This window comes from Saccoglossus kowalevskii, chromosome 12 (assembly GCF_978046115.1).
Source record: "Saccoglossus kowalevskii chromosome 12, keSacKowa6.1, whole genome shotgun sequence".
NCBI classification, from domain to species: Eukaryota; Metazoa; Hemichordata; class Enteropneusta; family Harrimaniidae; genus Saccoglossus; species Saccoglossus kowalevskii.
The window spans coordinates 9,581,316-9,587,315 of record NC_140652.1 but is presented as its reverse complement, the minus strand read 5'-3'; positions in this window follow the sequence as shown (position 1 = coordinate 9,587,315).

Sequence of the window (6,000 nt, the reverse complement as noted above, 5' to 3'; positions counted from 1 at the left end):
AAACCATTAATAGAAAGGTACATAGAACCATGTGAAAATGAACTTGCTGAGATCCGGAGGAAAGGGAAAGACGTGGTATCAAAGAAAAGAGAAGGTAAATAGTATATTGTCAATTATTTAAGTTCCAGGGTATTCATGAAAATTATTCCATGTAACTGGAATTCGTACAAAACATATCACAGTCAATATCGAACCTAATGTACCTAGTCGAGAATAGAAAGACTCAATACAATGTCATTTTACGAGGAACTGTGCCCTGATACCACCGCAAATGAAGTCTAAATGAAAAAAGGTTGTAGTTGGTATGGTTTGATCAGTGCTAGATAGGTACAGTCATGAGTATAGAGTAGGTATATCCCATATGTGAATATATATTTAACTGGTATCATGTTGTTGGTGCTTATCTTTATTTTGAACCAATTCAAGATGGTACATCGACGACCATAATAATGCAACAAATTAATCAAAATTATTTTTCAGAAACTCTATCTTGGGCATGTATGTGTGAATTGCATTCATATTGGTAAACACATTGGGCATGAGATATTGGTGCCTGGTTTAAGTTTATCCCATCAAATTCAATATAAAGCATTTCTGATTTCAAAAAATAATCAAAACAATCATTAGCTACATATCAGTCAGGTTATAATTAAAAACGGAATCACCTATACATTATACTGCCCTAGATGAAAATACACAAAGACAATAGGGAAAAACGATCTTATTAAATCATAAGATCCACTGTTTAGCATAGTCAATGTGGCTGTTCAATTGAATTGTTTATTGTCACTGTAGGAAACTGTTTAGCTGAAGGTGCCTCTTCGTCAAAGAGTCCACTAGTTTCAAGAGAAGCGGAATTTAAAAAAAAATGCTCTTTGATCTTGCTAAGGAAATAGGCGTAGGTAAAGTTGTCATCACATTTGATTATCAACAAGCTATTTTCTGATATATTACAAGTTTTAAAGCACATCATGATACCAAAATAGTGAGTGTGTGTGCAAAATATAAAACATCATTTACATTTCATATAATATATATTTAATTTAGCCATTTTATACATTACAAGATTGAGGGAATCAACACAGGAATTTGCCATGCTTTTACCGACTTGCGTTTTTTTACAGCTGAAATCATTGAAACACCTATATGGCAATGTTTATGGTCTGATACCAAAGGGCGATTTAGAGAGAAGGGAACAGGCTAATGAAGTGTTTCAATATTTGTGTGAAGATACCAAAATCAGCAGTGACAACACAGAGTTGTTGGAACGATTATTAACGCAAATACCCAGAATGTATACCACCATATTTATCAAAGTGAATAATAAAAGTAAACGTTGTCTAAAACACAACATTATGTATAACTGTTATAAGATTAAATAATAATATGAAAAATATTGTCAACTGAAGATCTGCCCGGATAATTTAATACAATACATGTAATATCAATTGAGAAACACATTAGCTAGTATTTTTCTTGCGAATTTTGCTTAGATATATTGAGGATGATGTATTATGATTGTTTAGAAACTGAATTCAAGTTTTATTATTCTATACTATTTGTGAACAAACATTATTATGACGTTTTTTTTCAATTTTCCCTGGAAAATGCTTAGATAATATTATTAGTGCATTGTTAGTTTGTCATCCATTCGTACATTTGTAATTTAATCCAGGTTGTCAATGGATTGTACATCGTTATAATCAATGATTTATACATCGAGTCTGGTACTGATTAATGTGTACACATGCGGATTATTTGTATTGAAGCTAAAATACAGCAGCATCAAAGTGTTCAATGATTGAAAATGCTATTTTTTTTTTCTAAATAGATTACCTGTTACATAAATGTATTGATAGTCTGTTCTTGAAAGTTGTTATAAATGAGTACATTATAAATTAAATGACCAAGAAAGTGATTTTTGATGGCATCGTAACAACGTAGTCAATTATTTCTGTATTTTTATTGAAATACAGTCTGGTGTATATACATGTAAATCTGTGCTATAAAAAGTACTCCAATGATATGTATGGCGTATTTAATGTAGGAAATGTTTCTATTGCTAATCGACTTTCTTTCTAGCAATAACTCAGACATGGAGGTCAATGTGATTTAGCGGTTCATAACGAAATATGCCTTCAATGGCTATAACACTGCGTTCTTTTGGTTTTTGGTCGTACAATGTATGAAACCATGGGGATATTACTTGCAGAAAACTGTGATAAAACGACAACAAATATTTATAGATTGCTTAGTACTGGAAATAAGTCCGTATTATGAAACCCCGGCCAGTCGGTTAATTGACATCTTATTAAATAAGATACAAAGTCGCTGACATGAAATACACACGTGTGTAAATTTTTATCAATCCCGAGTACTAGTACTATTTTTTTCAGAAATAGTTACCATCACCATTTTTAATACACTTAAAGCAATCCGTTTAAAATGAAGTTGAAGCTTGGGTTTCTTTTTTGTTTAATGTATGTTTAATTATTTATTTGTATTATACATTTTTATTATTTTTTTTATTTTATTTTATTATTTATTCCCTGGCAGTTTGTAAAGAATTTTTGTAATTTCACAAGCCCACAAGGATCTAACCCAATGCCTGTGTGAATTCCGTACAAATATCGTATAAGCTAGCAAGCGAGCCTTTTATATTGGCCGACCGTGTACTCATTGGAGAAAATAACAATTACAATGTACACGACATTTTCAAAACAATCATCTCAATCAAAGGTTGACCAGAGAAAATGCCTGGAAGAGGGTGATAGATACGCGGGTAAATTGTTCAAAGCTATTGAAGGCCAAACATTCAGTTCTATTGTCTACTGCGATTTTCCTGCAGTGTTATTGGCCATATTTTTTTGTAAGTTGCATAAAACATGGCCATAGATGTCTGATTACCGCTGTTTCAATTTCCAGACATGTATGGCAAAGTTGAAAAACTGTAGTTACATACACTGTTTGTTCTACGATATGAGTACCCCTCTTCTGCATTACGAGGAATATGTCATAGTTAATAACTAAATCACCTTTGACACAATGTACGTCACTTATTACAAACGTTACGATTGGCTGAACTGTAGATAACATGATCATTGTTTCCAGGCCCCTTGGCGTCAAGTCGTTTCTACCCGGCCGTTTTCTTAGGAGAATTCGTAGTAGTTTCCTTATTAAACTACATAAGATGACGAACGACAATGAAGTACATTTCAGTGTACATTGGTGCGTATTTTCGAATAGCGACATTTAGTTAAATTGTGGAAGAGTGAATTTTACCATTTAAATTTAGTTGGACCATATTTAAAGTTTAGGGTTGCATTATGTTTGCAAAGGTCACCTGAAACCATAAATAGCTGTGGTGTTATGCAAAACGATGCTTGGTACGATAACGTGCACTAATGCCAGACGAAGTGACATGGCACTGCAAACCATAGTCAATCATAAATGTAGTCCACGCGCTAATGATTTGCTGAAATTTAAATTCGGAGTTGCTTGAGAATATTCAATATACCAGTGAATATATCAGTTTAGTAAATGCCTTCTGAAGTCGAGACTATGAGGACATTTTTAAATATTCACCTAAAACATGAGAAGAGGAATGGAAATTTACAGTTTGATTACCGCCGTTTTGATTTTCTAGACAGCTATGTCAAAAAATAGTTTAAATACATACACTCATTGTTCTACGATATGAGCACCCCTCTACTCCGTTATTGAGATTTTGTAATAATTGTTGTTGAAAAAATAAGCTTTCACACATTTATTGTTTTTAACGTGAGTTACTATAGGCTGATTTGTAGATAAGATGGTCACTGTCTTCATGTCCGATGGCATCAAGCCGTTTCTACCCAGCCTTTTATTTTATGATTTTTATGAGAATTTTTAGCATTTTAAGAAGTCTTAGAGTTCGCGAGTATTTGAGAATCGAGACACTTAATTTAAATTGCAGAGAAGTTTATATAGATGTTTTGATCAAGTGTCCGTCATTAATGGCACTGTTTATCTTACGTGGCGTGAAAATCAGAAAATGGCTGTAGCTTCAACTTTGTACTGACACAGAACTATAATTTAGTTTTACAATTCTTTAGTGCAATTTTCGTTTGCAGTGTCTCATCTGAATATTTTATTTTCCTTGAATTGGACAAATCTGTCTTTCTGCAGCACCGTTTATTCAATTTTATCGTCGTTTCAATTCAATTGACTACATTCTTACCCAGATTGTCATGATATACAATGGCCGTTGCCTCAACTTTGTACTGAGATTTAACGTAGACTAAAGTTTAGTGTGAAAATTTGTTAGTGAAATTTGTATTTGCTGTGTCTCATCTGAATATTTTTCTTTAATTGACCAAATCTGTCTTTCTGTAGCATCCTTTACGCATTTTTTTTTCTCGTTTCGATTTATTCGACTACATTATTACTCAGACTGGCATGATACTATTAAACTTATTTATATTCATACACTATTTGTTCAACAATATAAGTAGCATAATGGGGGAATTACACCACCTCTCTGTTTGGAGAATTTGTCACAATTGTTGTTAAAATATCACCATGGGCACAATTGTACGTCACCTATTACGAGAGTAACGATTGGCTGCTTTGTATATAACGTGGTCACTTTCTCCATGTCCGTTGGCATCGAGTCGTTTCTACCCAGCATTTTGTTTTCTGAGAGATTTTTGGATTTTTTTACATGACATAATTAGGAAATCTAGTTTTCGCGATAGTGGTGAGTATTTGAGAATCGAGACACTTAATTTAAATTGCGGAGAAGTTCATATGTTTGTTATAGTGCATTAGAGACAATGGTCTGATCATGGTCCGTCACTAATGGCACTGTTTATCTTACGTGGCGTGACAATCAGAAATTGGATGTTGCTTCAACTTTGTACTGACGTATAACATAGACGAAAGTTATGCCTGACAATTCTTTAGTGCATTTTTTGTTTGTGGCGTCTTATTGAATAGTTTTCTTGAATTGGCCAAATATGTCTTTCTGCAGAAACCTTTAATCAATTTACCGACGTTTCGATGTTTTCGACTACATTTTAACCCTGACTGGCATAATAATATCAAAGTAATTCATATTCATAGACTGTTTGTTCCACAATATAATTAACATATTGGGAGAATCACACCTTTTCTTTGTTATGCACTATTTATAACAATGAACACAATTGTACGTCACCTGTTGCGAGAGTTACGATCGGCTTATTTGTAGATAACGTTGCTGTAGACAATGCAATGACAACATTAACAGATTACTCGTTGTATATATTTATTTCCCTTGTGCTGAACGCATTCACCACTAATGTTTACAGGTAGTTGTTGTTATGTTGATAATTATTATTAAAGTTAGCTGATAGTAGTAGTTGTTGTTGTTGACAATATCAATAAATACCACAAATGCCACTGTGAGTAGTAGTTACTGATTGGTTAAATGTTCGATGGTAGAAATGATGAGCAGCAGAATGGTAGAATGTTCCCCTGATAAATGGCGAACCAATGAGTTTTTGAAAAGTGGTCAACAAATGGTAATTGACAAATGAATGAATGAATGAATGATCAAATGGTCAAACTGTAAAATACAAGAGAAATAACAAACACTAATAAGAATACAATGTAGAAATATCACAATAATTCAAAGGGTATAACAATTTTCGTAAGGAGTGCACCATGCATAACAACAAATTCTCACTGTACTTTCAAATATATATACCTTAACTAACAATAATAAACGTTTGAAATGGTATTCTCAACTACAAAAGCTACAACAGGGAACCTTAAACTTTGTTTACATAAGTTGCAGACGAACGTGAGATCTATTCAGCAAAGACTGCACAAGTTCGAAGTCTATCGCAATGGAATGTAAACTCGACAGAATTTACGCAAAATATAAACTCATAATATCTCACAATAATCTTGAATAAGTCTCCTTGTAGTAGACAACTCAAATAATTAACGATTTATGTAACTAAACTTACCACGCTG